Raw genomic sequence first — 16190 nt, 5'->3', positions numbered from 1 at the left:
ACAATTCCCTAATTCCATAACCTTTTTAATCTTTCTCTTGAAATGTTTTATTAATATTTTTGGGTTGTCCGGAAGGCTAAGAAGCCTTTCGCATCCTACTTGATTTGGCGGGTGGTCAAAGTCATTTCTTGAGAAGCGCCTAGATTAGAGGTTTTGATGAGGACCTTTAGTATGGGTTGCAACCCTTCATACTTCAGCTCCTAGGAGTCGCTCAGCATCCTATGAGGATCGCGAGGCTCAGTAAGGAAGACGTACTTAAAAAGGCTGAGTAATTGTTCAAGTCGACTTCCTTACCAGCTAAAATGAAATACGGAATACTTAGCTCATAATAATGTCAACATGTAATGCTGGTCTCTACCCACCCCCCTGGGTGTGAATCAGCTATATGATCATCGGGTAAGTTTAATATTGAAAAATTTTATTTTCATTAGTAAAATAAATTTTTGAATATACTTACCCGATGATCATAAATTAAAGGACCCACCCTTCCTCCCCAATAGAGACCCGGTGGACAGAGGAGAAAATTGGTTCTATGTTGACATCGAGTACTTGAGTACCTACTTGACAGATGGCGCTGTTGATGTACACCCCCACCTGTATAGCGATCGCTGGCGTATTCCGCCCGTAGGTTTTTCTGTCGGGCAGCAGAGCTGACAGCTATATGATCATCGGGTAAGTATATTCAAAAATTTATTTTACTAATGAAAATAACATTTTTCTTGCTGAAAAAGATTAATCAAAGATTTACCTAAATCTAACCTGTGTATTTTATTAACCTATATTAAAGGAATTTTCAGCATCTGTTATATTTATGAAGTATTTTTATTGATGTCAGAATTGTAGAAATGTATACACTAGAAAGGGGCAATTCTTAATATTGATATTCTAGTGATTTGTTGAGCCTAATGAATGCAGTTGGCGGTACAGTCCTCTCCCGTTCCTTTGAGCCTTATCATTTGCTGTGTTCTTGCCAAGCCGTTTGGTTTCTTTAATTTGGTGTTGCCTTGATGACCACCTTCCATTCCAGGAAAATATTAATAGCATAAAAGTATAATTGTTCAGTCTGTCTAAAACAATATCTAGTAAAATCTTTAAGAGTTCATATTGAGTAAACTCTTCAATATCTCAATGTCTTTAACATCATAAATGTTCTATCGTCATCAATGTGTTCATCAACTTTTTGATGCCATTGGTATAATTATTTTCACTTATCTTTCAGGTATGCTTGCTGCTCTTTTACTCGATGGAAGGAGCTATATCATTTTCCAGTCACAAGTGGAGTATTCTTAAGAACTATGCAGGAAGAAAATATGCGTTGGAGCCAGCCAGCCTTCATCCCTTTTAGACTAAATCTACACTTCTTGGAAGAAAGATATATCAGTCAAGGATGGAAAATACATTCTTCAAATACCCTAGAATTGCTGAGGAAGTCTAAGAATTAGATGTTTTGTTTAGTTGTAAGGTAATTTTCAGCTGGTTACTCCAAATCTCATTTATAAAGCCTATCTTTGTTTAATCACTGTTAGATACTTTACTGTACAGTATTTGGTTTAGCACTGTTGTATGCAACTGGTCTTCAGATTTAGACCCTCCACTAGTTTACCTCGTACTTTGCCTCATTGAAAAGTTTTCAAATATTTTTCTAAGAAAATCGTGAATCTTCAACTAAACATTGGTCATAGCATCAGTTCGTTTACCCCTAACAGTTGCAACACTTTCCTCAACTTTCCGACTTCTCTTACTCTGTCTTGTTCAAGTTGTCTTCCCACATTTGAGAACAGATCCTTCAGCTCAGACATAGGATATCACAGAGATGAGAGTTGATAGTATAGTCAGGCTCTCTTAGAAAATGACTGAAATTTACCTATAGTTAGCCCTCTGTCTGCTTAAGATGAAACCCTTGAAGGTATTGGCTAGTAGAGGACATTGGAGGAACTCCTCTCCAAAAAGGGTGTAATTGGGTAAGCCTACTTTGTACCTTCAAATTCCCTGTGCTAATACAAACTGTGTTGATAAAGATCTTAGATTCCTTAGAAAAAAAGACTATTTAAGCAGAGTAATATATTTTATATAAGAGTTCATTAAGCAGATTTATTTCCTTGGATTACTCCGCAATAACTCTACAGTACTTTTATAAGCATAATGTTGATCAAGACATAAGCTATAATTCTTGAGTTATTGGTCTGCCTTTTTACTCATATCACTACTCAAGCAATCATTCTAGTGTGATTTGGATTTTGTAGATTCAAAGTATTGATAATACTTGATACAGTATATTATAGATGGTAAACATCATCATAAACACTAAATATTTCATTGAAATTTTCTTGTAGGTTACTACGTATTGTAAACTTTTAGTTGAACAGAGTCGTCTTGACCGTTGTTCCATTTCCCAACAAAGGTGAATCGCTCAGCCAGTTGGCTCTCAGTGTTGAGGCTGGTTACTTAGCTAACGTTGATCATTGATTATAATGTGAAACGAAGTCTATGTCAAAGGAGTTGGACAGCTAACTGAGCATTGACTGAAGGATGTAGATAAGAGAAGGCAAGTCATCAAAGGGTTACTAGATACTAGATAGAATCTTTTAAGTTGCATACAGTTCCCTTTGCAAGGCCAACTGTAGTTAGTACTTTGTGGGGAGGTTTATGATGTATATAGTATAGACAGGTCACTTGTGTGTAAATTGTGTACTTAAAAAAGCACAAAGGATAAGATACATAAACCATTTTGACAGATTTTGTCGGCTCCAAACTTCAAACCAGTTTGCCATAAGAACAGACTTTTTGTCTCCCATAATATCAACATTGTGTCACATATTGTCTTATTATTTACAAAAGCAGTGAATCAGTAAACATTTCATTCATTGTGTATAATGAAGGATAGACATTATTTTACACAACTTTTATAATTTATTAAACTTCCCTCTTTGGTATTTTCCATTTCATTGACTTACATTCTGTCATGTCACTTCGTTCCTCTTAAATCAATTCTTAAAATTTTCTGTAATTATTTGTTACTTGCTAATGAATATATTAAGATATTCTCAGACTGGCTACAGCACAATAACATACATACTGACACTCGCTCTTTCAAAAGTCATGAACAGAAAACTCCAGTTTTGGGAATTAATATCTTTCTCTTTCTCAAGAACATTTCTTAAATAGGGCATTTGAAATGCTAGACCGTTTTCCCTAACTGCAAGGAGGCTACCAAATTACCTTTACATTATGTTAATGATTTATTAAAATATCTTGTTCACTTTTAATTGTTCAAAACCGATCTCTCTCTCCACATTCATGTTCAGACTAATGTTCCTCTGGATAATATTAGGGCTTTGCGTTATTTTACTTATATTTCATTAATCTCTTTACACTAGGAGAATTTAATAGTTTCTAATTTTGATAAAATCTTCTTTATTAGAGTAGTTTGAAGTATTGTATATTGGTACAGAAATTTTAAGCTTCCTTTCGATACTACAAAAGTTTTACTTGATAGTAATTGAATGACAGATTTTATCAATAGAGATCTTCTCTTTTGCTTGGTATTACGCCCTTACTGGTAGCCCTTGGTCCTTCTGACGTTCCATCCACAAATTTACGTCTTGGTCTTCTCACTGGCCGTCTTTATCCCTGTTGGTGTCTGTAAATTACTTATCCATGGAACCTAAACCTTCAGACTGATGCACTTAAGTATACTATACAAAACCTCTTGAAGGTTAGATTGCAAACTATTAACTTGTAAAGTTTAAAGCATAAATAAACTTTCAACAGATTCTACAAGATTCCACTTGCAGTATATTATTTACATAATTTTATTCATGACCTACACATTATCCAAAGAAAGGATTGTGTGAGATAGCATACTCCTGACGACCAACACAAGCACGCACTGCAAACTCCAACGGAAATTTCCCTTGTCCAAGTACAGTAATTGAACTCGACTACATAAGACCCTTATTATCCTGCAGTTTGAACACTTCACAAACTATTCCTGTATCACCCTTTCTTTTAATTTGATTGTATGCATAAGGCCATTTTCTTTAAGACTTTTAAATCTTTCTTATGGTCTTTTAATTGTGTTTGTTTGCTGATAACCACGTTTGAACTTTGCTTGCTCTATTGTCCAACATTCACTTCAGATGAACTTTGAAATATAGATGTCAGTCATATATTTAAGGTTTCTCAATAGTCTTAACAACCAAATGTTTTCAATGGCAACATCAGAGATTTGTTTGTAAGACTTTCAACAGCTTCTTAAAATTATGTCAAAGTTTTTGTACATTATTTTTCTGAAACTTCTGCTCGGCTGAATCCCGTTTTGCAAACGGTGTATTGGAATGAAAAATAAGAGTATTGATTTTGAAGTTGTGATGTAAATAAAAGATTGCTTTAATGTTTATTAGCCTTTACCGTGAAGAAATTTATTTTTACTCTGCCATGACAAAATCGTGAAACTCTTATGTTTGATTGAGAGAGAGAATTGTGGTTTATATCGAAATGAGATGTTCTGTGGTTTAGGTTTGGTTTGAACTGAAGAGGTTTTAATTTTCACGATGAGGTTAGATATGGAGACATTGGTATTTTAAATATTGAGTTTTTGGGAAGAATCTTTATTGAGTTAGTGATTTGATGCAAAAGCCATTTTAGGTATGTTCAGGAATATCAGATGAAATTGTATAGACTGTTCATAGAATTGCCTCTGTGTGGTAGTAACATAGTTTAATGGGATTGCTTCTAGTGGAATAAATTGTTTTAGGATTTTGTATAGAGTATTTGTTTAAATCCAATTTTAGATTTTCATTTTGTTAAAATGTATGAGCATTGTTAAAAAGACTAAATTGTAAAACTTCTCTATTACGATAAACAGGTGTAACAAAGTTAAAATCTTTAGAATTAGTGTTGACAACTTGGAGGGGACTTTTATCTAATGTTCTGTCAAGCTAAAAAGGAAATACTTCGTTTTTCATAACTGTCTAACTCTCCGCTAAGTCACAGAACTCTCTTCTCTTCTTTGTTTTCCTAAAATTCTTTCACCTGAATACTACTACAAAATTATACCATTATCATCATCGACTTTCTCATAGACGGACAAGATCTCACCTATTTTTTTTTTTTTCACTTTAAGAGCTTCGTCTCCATCCAGTGTATTTTAAAACTCTTTGGATCACTATTGGCCTTCGTTACATTCTTTTACTTTCCTGTGATTGTACAGGACTTTTTCCTACTAATCAATGTGGGACTTTTTGTTCCTCCTGTGCTTATCACATTTTTAAATCATCTTTGTTTATGAATTTGTTTTAGTCTTTGGTCAACATATTCATTGGTAATTTCTGTAACCTGGTCTTCAAGTCACATTCTATAAGAAAACTTAAAAGTCACACTTTCAAATTTTGCTTGTCCGTAGTGCTAAATGTTTCTATAACTTCATATGGGGTTAGACTTGATATAATAACTGTCCACTGCCTTCATTCTCTCTTGTAATTTATACTGGAATTCCTTGCAGGTTCTCTTTTCCATGATTTCTTGGTCCTTTTTACAGGTCCTCATCCTGTTATTTCCATATCTCTTCATCATCTCTTCATACGCAATGGGACTCGATTAGAATTTGCCAGTCGTCTCTATCTTGAGCTTTTAATTCAATACTTCTCCATTCATCATCTACAGGTTTTATATCAAATTCTTAGTAATTTTTGAAATGTAAAGTCATTTTTTCATCGCTTACTGAACTGGATGTTGTAAAATCTTTTTTTCGTTGCTGACTTGGTTTATTTTTAGCTCGACAGAACATTGGTCAAAATGCGGTAGTATTTGTAGTTAGGGAGGTCAAATTTTTAATCGACGTGATAAGTTGTGTAATATTAACAGCATAGATAAATCCATTGATAGTTTTAAAGCAATTAGCATTTCCTTAGTGTAAATTAGTTTATTATACTGTTCAGATGTTTACTTATGCTCATAGTGTCAGTTATTTCTTTATACTTATGGCTCCAAGTATTACTTTCGTTATTTGTCTCATGGAAGAGTTTCATGGTTGGTCAAATCAAATGGCAGAAGAAAGATTTCAAGATGAATATTATTTTTGTGTCATTTGGGAAGGAAAGATTTAATGGATGATTGTATCTGGAAGCAGTTAGTCATGAGGTGATACCAAATTATACCAAGAAATAATTGTTTGGTTGACTTTTGTGTACAGCCAGAATATTGATTTTGTAAGGTGATAGAGACTTGATCTAACCCAACTGTTATTGACTGTTCCTCTGGGTTGTATTGAAAGCACTACTGTTTATCTGTGTCCCCCAAACTATCCCAGATTTGAGGGACTAAATGTTACTTGCATCCATGTCCTTTATATTGGTCGCTGGTTCAAGTTGATATTAATTGTTGTCCAGTTCATTTGATTCTCAAAACCAGTTTGATAATGTTTACGCAGTATTGTTTAGCCTTGTAAAAATTATGTAATCTTTTCCTTCAGATTTTTTACAATGGTTTTCCTGGTCTTGTTTTTCTTGGCCATTTTCAGTCAACTGATAATTTCATGATGTCATCCATCCTTTTAAGATCATTCTCCAAACCCTGCGAGTGACCTGGATGTCTAATGTGTACACTTGAACTGGTTTGATCCTGCCTGTGTTTGTCTTGCTTTTTTTTCTCAGTAGTGACAGTCTTTTATATTGAGCCAAATTTTTGAATGTTGAAACTTTCTTTTGTCAACAACTGACATTATTACAGTCAAAGGTTTGGGTTCTTTGTTCAAACTTATTCAACATGTTTATGTCCTGTTGTTCTGAAGAGGATCCTGTACAATACTTGGAATGCTTTCCAAAAGTTTCCTTTCTTTTGGATTTCCCCATAATTTCAATTATTTTTTACGGGACTTAAAATGTCAACTGTCCCCAGGGGGAATTCCTGTGTAATCTATTGAATATTTAAAGTACTGTAGTTCTAGGTGGTCTTTTCAAGATTATCTTCAAGGCCTGGGTTATAATTTGTATATAAAGTTTAGATTCCATTTAAAATTTAATATAATAACTTTTCCCTGTTCACTAACATTTCTCTCTACTTCCTGTTTTTTGGGAGAGATTGTATTCATTGCTTCTCTTTTAAGTGCAACTGCTTTGTTGTTTCATGATATTCTGGACTTTTCCATGAGATTCTCCTGATGTAAAATGGCCGTTCCACAAACATAGGAAACATCTGGTCACATACTTTACCTGTTGATGTTTCTTGTTGCCATTTGTTGGTTCCAACAGAATTTAATTGTCGTTATGCCAATCCATCTCTTTTGAGGAAGGCCGATGACATCAATATTTGTATTCATAAGATGCTGTTCTTTTAACTCTTAGTTGGGAAATTTCTGTCCTGGTTTTTCCACAGAAATTCCTACTCATTTCAAAGAAGCAGTATAAAGCAGCTGGTAGGATACCAACATGATGTTCCACGAGTTAAAGTTGGGAAACAAACACTTTTGGGGAAAATACTTTCTTTTTCAGCTGGAAATTAGTTCCAGTTTCTGGACTTGAAAACCTTTGCTGTATCCAGTTGGATGAGACTTGGTATCTTGCTGTCTGTATTACATTTGATAAGCAAGAAATGTTGTTCTTTACCCTTTTGACCTGATCAGCACAACATATTCCTTTACATTAATTCCATTGTGATCTGTTTTTCTGTTTTGTTACAACCCGACAATATTGGTCCTAGATGTCTGCATTGTTGTGTTTTCTGCATTGCATTTGATAACCAAGAAATATTGTCCTTTATCCTTCGGACCTGATTTGCACAACTTGATCTTTTGCATTATTTCCATTGCAATTTGTTTTTCTCTTTGTCCCAATACAATATTGGCCCTTGTCAAGGAAAAAATTAATTCTGATGGCCACAATTTGGTTGATGAATTGGTATAAGAGATAGTTTGAAATTGTATTGATTTCTAAATCTTTCTAAGTTTATTCTTTATAACTCAAACTATTTTTCTGCGGCCCTCGGTCTTCTAGCAATCTGCTTTTCCAAGTATCACTTTTAATTGCCTGATTTTTCTCCTGTGGCTCACTATCTGTAAATTATTTCAGAGATGTTAAAAACGATCGCTGGAATATGTAGCCTGTTGCTACACTTATGTTTTTGCCACTTTTCTTCCATTGGAGTGTCCAACCTCTTGACCTTTACTCTGTAGTGCAACTATAGTGTTGCTTCCTTTGTTGTTACTATGGCGAATGTCCTAACACTACCCCATTGATCAAATGAGCAATGTTGGAGAGATTTTTGTCATGGTGATTCTCTCTTCGTACATCTTTGTCCATTCACGTAACAGTTAATTTTTCCCCAATAATCTTGGAGCTATTTTTTTACGGGCTGGCAACGCAGGAGCCTATATCTTGCAAAAGGCGAGGAATTCTTAAACAAATGAACAAAGCTATATAATTGTAAGTAGTGCTTCCTCACCTCTCAGACTAACTGCCCAGATACAATGAGGTAATGTTCTGTCATCCAATATACTCTGGATGTGTAGAGTTGAAAGTATAAAAGCCACAGATGTTGGCCACTTTCAAAGAGGTCAAGACTTTACCAGTAATAATGGTATGGTTTACTGAATACCCTCTGATGATTATTGCAGCCAGCTATGATAAAGCATTTAGTGTAAGCAGTTTATTGCAAAATAAATTAATAATTAAGGCTTTTCAAAGTTTATTTGCAAGAGTGTAGGAAAAATTATAGATTGAGGCAAACTTTGCAACAAAATGATGTATTAATTTTTCAAAAGGGTAGAGTAATAAATGAATTATGAGCAAGAAGAAAATATTGAAAATGTATAGAGGAGGATACAATAAAAATTCATATAAAGAGACATAGTAATTTTATTAACCCTAAATACCTTTACATCAGTCAAAATGCCTAAAAGCACCTCTTGGGTTGCAGGGAGTGCAGTGTGGCCACCCACCTGAAGAGGAGGAAAAAAGGAAAGAAGAGTTGGTGGGGAGGAGGTATGGGATCCCAGACACTTCTTTTTCATTCCCCCTTCTCTCCCTCACTCCCCCTCCCCCTTTCCTTGTTGACTTTGTGAGTTTCTCTGAGTCTTTTCCTCAGTGTCTCACTCTCCCTTTCTCTCTCACCCAAGTCTGTTTCAACCATTTTCCTCCAGATGTTCAGTTCTGTAACTTTGGTCTGAAATATGACGACTTCTTAGTATTTCTCCTCATCAGTCAAATTGACCTGAAGGAATATTTCATTTATGAGTGACCCTTAAAATAGTTCTTGCCAGTAAGTTTGTTCATTTGTAAAGGGACTTTTAATGTTCTTGATGAAAAATAAGTGGTTCACTGAAGTTAGTATTGCATTTACCAAAATAATTTGTCTGTTACTCATTGTGTTTGGTGCTATTTTGATCCAATTATTTTAGTACCTAACTTTTCTAATGAATACATTTTAGTTTTTCTTGGATATTTCTGTTTTTTAAGCAAATTTAGAAATGATTATGCACATTATTTGATGTGTATTGTATGAGAAAATATCACTTATTTTTGGCGCAGAAGTTTGAATGCAAATCTAGAAATGGTGAGTGACTGAAACACAAGTACATGATTTGATGTATATTTATATGAGAAAATAACTCAAGACTTTACATGGATAAGGAATTATTTAAAATGCTTCTCCTTTCCCAAAGGAACAGGAAATCACTGTCTCAAAAACTTTGTAAGATTTTCTTTTAAATAAAGAGAGAAAATGAAAACCCAACCAAGGCCCTCCCCAAGTCCCACCTAGTAACAAATGATTAAAGCAGTTTCTATTCTTTAAGGAAAGGTGTTACTAAGTCCTTGAATGTTTTCATTTTCTCTTATCATCTTTTTTTTATTTTTTATTTATTTATTTTTTTTTTTTGCAATTTATTGTCATATACGGTTTCACAATGTATAAGATTAAACTGCTTAATTTACTGCTTACATTCTGACCTTCAATTTCCCTTGTTGAACAATCTTATGAGAAACTCTTTAACACAACAAATATTTCTCAAATTTATTTAAAGTCTAAAAATTTCTTTGCTAGCTAAAACGCCGCAATACGTTCAGACGAGATGAGATACACAAATCTTTATTTAAAATATCATCTCCGGTCAAATGCAAGTAAAAGTCACTTCGATAAAATGGTATCAAAAGACAAGGCAAGTCTCGCATCGGCAATAATTGCGGAAATATTTCTGTTCAAATTCCATTAAAAAATTGCACGGGAACCATAAACACCAAATTGTGCATAAAAAGACACAGAATACTTCATGGGTCACACGCTTCCATCTCTTGAGCCAAAGACAACTTTCCAAAGAAAACCACAGCCTGTAGTCGACCGAATCCTATGCGAACCTCTTACACTAGACTTGTAACAAATCCTGAATAGAGGAACCATGGTATCCCCAAGCGCTTGTCAGGGCTATATGAGGAAAACATTATCGGCTGAATATGGAACACTTGCGTAGGTTTGGTACAGTTAATCGGCATCTTAAATGTCTTCGTCTTTTAAACTGGAATGCTAATGTCCAGAGTATTTGAGTCGCCTCTCTTCAACCAGTGACGTGTTTCTGAACTAACCTCAGAAACACACTTCTAAGTATCAATGCACCAAATGAATTCATGATAAATCAATCAAATTTGACTTTGGATCATCATTGAAATACAATGCTTTTGGGAATGTTAACAACAAAATGTATGTTCAAAAGAAGAAAAATACAGTACTTTACATTACTGGGAATGTACAGTAATTTCATCTTTGTCCAAGACAGCTCCTGTAACATCTCAAATATTTGATTGCAAAACAGAGGATCTGCTTCAAACAATTCACTAGAAGTAATTTCATTATCAAGTACCATATTTCAATGGCATTCAGTTGCCTCTACCGTAAATTGAGCAAAAAATTTATTACTCTATGGTGGACAAGTCCAAAATCTAGTAGTGAAACTGTACCAAAGAGACTTGACTACAAAACACAGTCATAGAATCACCAAAAGTCCTTATAAATGACATACAGATAACATCTATTAAAACAAGTGTTATCTTAAGAGTATCTGCCCAGCAGAGAAAGGGCTTCATGTCAAACTTGTCTAAGATGTGATCTTCCTTCCAGATTAGAAATAATCTTCACAAAGAGGGAAAGTCAACTTAGTCGCACTTGAGACAAAGATCGAAAAAATGGTTGACGTTTCATTTCAGCAAAAGCTGGAGTTAGATCATAAAGAAGAGAGAATGTTATATCCAAATTAAAGGAAAGAAAAATGTAGATATAATACCAGAGGTTTGTGAGGTAATCCCACAAGAATATGAGGATGACTGAAGACAAAACTTGTACCTGGATATATAGGAACAACACTTTCTCAGAGTCAATCTATCACTATGTTCTTCTCTATTAATATTCTCCTCCCAAACCTCTATTAGGAAAAACAAAAAAGACTTCTCAAACACCACAAAACAAATTACAAACTAATGTACATTGCCAACAGTGAGCTAAACTAGAAGACTACCAACCTCCCATCACTGAACTCGGATAAATTTAACAAGTTCCTACGACACCTGAAATGACCTGAAGGTCTTCTGGTATCTTCAACTATCCACAAACTAAAATGACTCCACCAAAATAAAAGTGTAAATGTCTATTGTCTCCTCTCTCTGTATTTTCATAATCCAAAACTTTAACTATGGAGCATTTGGTATCCTTAAGATTCAAGATGCAAAAACAAAGGAACAGATGACCATAAAACAATTTCCAGAGGATAAGAATCACGTCATCATTATTGGGGATTTGAACACAGATGTCAACCAACAACACCTGGTTTCTCAGCGTCCTTTTCAACATGAAAAACAATTCATTACAGATTATCTTCTTGATCATAAAGATCTGCAAAGACACTTCTTCCTTTCCAGGGATCACTGTTTGGGAACAATTCAAGACAGCAGGAAACCAGACACAGAACTAACTTAAAGGTTTACAGGCCGCTCATGAATGGCAATTAAAATGCATTAGCTAGCAAGGCAATGCACTAAAGACTGACTTTATACCTGTATACATATGATCAGTGCCCAAGGCCCTCGCCAATCAAGCTAAGACAAGGGAGGGCCAAGCAATGGCTGATGATGACTCAGCATGTATGCCTATAGGCTCCCCAAAAACTCCCATCCTTAGCTCACAGGGATGGTAAGCTCGCAGACACTATAAGAAACTATGGAGCTTGAGCGGAACTCGAACACCACAAGGAAAAAATGCAGATGAGATTAAAGTTATTGTCAGAAGCTCAACACAAAAGGCTGTCTGTCAATAGAATCCATTTATGAAAAGTGCCAACAAGAAAGACAATTAAATCAAAGAATACTGAAACGAACAGACTTCAAAGATAATGTTCTTAACATCCTGATATGAATAGAATTTCATCATTTCCTTACGCCCTTTGTACACAAGGCTATCCAATGACCAGTCTTTTCTTGATATAGATTTCATCTCTAAATAAGGAACACATGCTGCTCCACTACAGCTTGGAGAAAGAAGGAATCTGACATATGATAGACAGGAGGAAAAACTCCAATATAATATCTAAATAGATGGTATTTCTAATCAACTTCAATCAAACGGCAGAAGGAAGAAGATCGCCACCAATCCTCAGATTAAAATAGTCACTAAACAAGACTCATAACCATTGTCTGATTCCATTTCAAAATAAAAATCACGGAAGGCATATTTTGACCTTCCTCATTTACTGGATAAAAATAACAATGGTTTTTCTCTGAAGCTCAACAAATTGGTCATGGTAATAGAACTCATCAGATGAGTAAAGTTTTTTTAGAGGAAACTCCCAAACAGAGGAAGGAAATCCTTTTCTATCATCCAAGACTCGGCTTCAACCAATAAAGCTCTCGTGAAACTGACTCGCACAAGCCTGTCTCAAAAGACTGTGTAACATTTCTGAAACCCGAAATCTGTCTTAGGGACGAGAAAAGGATGACGTATGACACCTAGAGGATTTTTTGAGTACATGAGGCATAGGTGGAGCACCCTCGTCTCATAAATCAATACTCAAAAGCTTTTAAGGGAGACCCTAGAAGGTTTGAAAAGCCAGCATACAATGCAATTGTCAAAGCAAGGTAATGGACAGTCCATGAACATGAGTACCGAGTACTGTACACTTGAAAAGGTACTTCAAAAAATCTTTTTGCACTACAGATTGCATACTAGAGGTGTGACAAAAAGGTACCATCATATACAAAATAAATTATTCATTTATGATCTTTTTCTAGAGAGCTACAATCATTTGCCTTTGTGTTTATTGTATACAGTAGACACCTTTCAAAGTCGGCAGTTCATTTCAGTTAATCATTGTTCACTGATTTTCATTAACCTTTTGCTATTCCTGCAATCTTATCACAGGCAGAAAGGTTTTTTTATTAACTCAAAGAGACTTTTTAGTTTGGTCAACAGTTTTCTTCACCTTCAAGTGTACATAAAGAAGTCCAAATTGTGACAAGAAATAGGTATGTGGCCACTTCTTTTGATTCTAAGAATCTTGAGGACAATGTTCAGGTAACAAATCATGCATTTCATTATTTGATTCTGGCTTAACTTCATTCAGATGCTGACCTGTTCGGACACCAAAGCCTGCATCAACACTCGAAACATAACAGTGTTCTGCTGGAAATTTGAATACTGTACACTCTTGTGGCTTCTTCCTCTGGAGAGAGAGAGAGAGAGAGAGAGAGAGAGAGAGAGAGAGAGAGAGAGAGAGAGAGAGATGCTCTCTTTATATTCAGTCATACCAAGATGAGTGTTTAAATTAGTCTCATTCTCAGTGATAACAGATGAGCTTCTTCGAAAAGATTTCAGAATCATGAGACGAATTTTTTAATAAAGTTTCCTCAAACAGCTGTTTGATTCCTCTTTGAGGATTGATGCTTCTTTTTAGTTTGAGAATTTGAACGAGATTCTTGTGCCAACTGTTTTTCAAGATTTAACTCATGGTACTGCAAGAGGCAACTGAAGACCTTTACCTAACCTTGGGTCTTCAGAAGCAAGAAGGAAAAAAACAGGCGCTTTATTGCAAACCCCTTTTTCCCTCAATTTCAAAGGTTGATGGAAATTGTAACCTTTCAGAGCTCGGATCCAAAAGAAAGCAAGAAAAATTAAAAGAAAGAATGAATGGTCAAGGGAACTTTAACCATTATGGAAAAGACAGAACTCTGTGCCTCTTGAAGGAAGGAGAGCTATCCTCTCCTTCAATCAATTCCATCTCCTGAATGTACATCTGAGGTTACTGAATCCCTTGATAGAGATCTCGCTAAAATTAGCGCATGATGCGATTTATGGGGCATGAAGTTGAACCCCAAAATCTCAAAGCATGATTGTAAGTTAGTTGAGGACAGTGGCTCCTCAACTTCCGGATCTTTGAATTGATGTCTCTTTAACAATATAGAAATCATTTAAAATTCTACATGTGATTTTTATATTGCAAATCTACTTTTGAGAAACACATTCAGTCTGTTTCCTCTTCAATTACACAAAAAATTTTCTTATTGAGAAAGTCTTTCAAGATTTTCAGTGATCAGCCAATCATGGAGAAATTTTTTCTTTCATTCTTCATTATTTTGAGCATTGCTCTCCTGTCTGGTCTTCAGCTGCTGACTCTCATCTTAATTTGTCAGACAAAAACTTGGTCTATTAAATTCCTAATCTTTAATCTCTGTTACCATCATTCTATAGTCTGCTATGCATAAAATTTGTCATAATTCTGACCATCATTTCCATTCAGATCTTCCCAGACTGTACCATAACGAACGTTGCACTATGTATGCAATTAATTCTTGCATTTTTGCCTTCTTCATCATAAGGCTTAATGCTACTCTGTATTCTAGGACTTTTATTCTAGCTGAGACAGACTATGGAATAATCTTCCTAATCAGACAGTTGAATTGATGGAACTTCAGAAGCTCAAACTTGTTGCAAATGTTTTTCTGTTCAACAGGTTAACTTAAATCTCTTTTCATAGATTATAGAACAGATCTATTTTAACATTGTTACTGATCACTGTTGGAACACTTGAGTTTATAGCATCCTGACTAGTAATAGCAATAAATCATGAAAAACACAGGAGAAAATGCCACACTTGTATTTGTCTTGAAATATGACCAGACACAGGAGACAGGAGAGAGATCATCTGAGCAACTAGATCTTTCAGATAAATTTCAAAGCCTCCATTGTCATACTGAACATAAATTTCTAAGGATATCATTGTCCTTTAATTAGTTTGTGACAATTTCTAAAGTTGAACCTCTTAAGATTTGCAGGATGCTATAATATATTGCACAGTGCAGTACAGTAATTTAAAATTGATGTTCCATTTGGCTTGAAGTTTTCCCTAATTTCATCAACTGGGTATGAAAATATTCCTTTCTCCTTTTTAAACGAGGACATACTATATTGACGAAGATTCCATCCCAAAGAAAGGCCTTATTCAGTGGAACTGTGTGGATATTCTGAATTCTTGTCCCATATTCAAAATAAGAATATGATCTTCTTTAGTTCAAAATGAACTACTACTTATGCATTTTAAAAAAGAAGACATCCCACTGAGCATATTCTTTGAGACAACTCAAAACACATTACACAGTCTGGATGTGAAGGGTAAAGAAGAAAGCTCCAAAGTATATGTAAACATTTTGGAAGATGAATTATAAAACTCGAGGCTCTCACTTATTTTCTATCCTGAAACACCAAGTCTTTAAATTTCAGTTTAATAAAGACATCTTCAAGTCATCATCATGAAATGGGGACTGACCAAAATGTTTCCTGAAAATGTCTTACCACAATCTCAAAATATTTTCATTTCCATATTTCCATGAACTTTCCAAAAGTCTTTTGTTAATATTAGAGTTGCTTCATCGATTTTTGTTTATCCCTTTATTGTGAGATTTCAAAACTACATGTTTCTTTAGTCCAATGGGTCATTCCTTGAAGGGGATCAGCTGACTGAGAATTGAAGCCAAACAAAATTTGCTCCTCTAGAAAAGTGAGAGATGACCCTCAAATGGGTTAGTAGTACACGATGCTTGTTTTTATTTTTTACACAGCCCTCCGTACATTAGGCTCTTTCAAGAAAAAATTTGAACCCTCAGTTTTGAATGATCTTCCACTCTCTTCATCCTGTCTGGTTGCATTTCCACATAGCTGTG

General features: G+C 34.9%; 1 long non-coding RNA gene across 1 annotated transcript in view; it reads left to right on the top strand.

Annotated features, from left to right (window-relative positions):
- Window positions 1-8809, top strand: part of LOC137626443 (uncharacterized) — an 88862-nt gene extending 80053 nt beyond the window's left edge. Inside the window, exon 5 of the long non-coding RNA XR_011041037.1 lies at window positions 1220-8809. This is a non-coding gene — a long non-coding RNA (uncharacterized lncRNA). The remainder of the gene's footprint in view (window positions 1-1219) is intronic.
- The last annotated feature ends 7381 nt before the right edge of the window (window positions 8810-16190 follow it).

Source organism: Palaemon carinicauda, chromosome 34, assembly GCF_036898095.1.
Source record: "Palaemon carinicauda isolate YSFRI2023 chromosome 34, ASM3689809v2, whole genome shotgun sequence".
NCBI lineage: Eukaryota > Metazoa > Arthropoda > Malacostraca > Decapoda > Palaemonidae > Palaemon > Palaemon carinicauda.
Note: the sequence above shows the minus strand (reverse complement) of the source record. Positions and strands in the feature narration are given on the sequence as shown.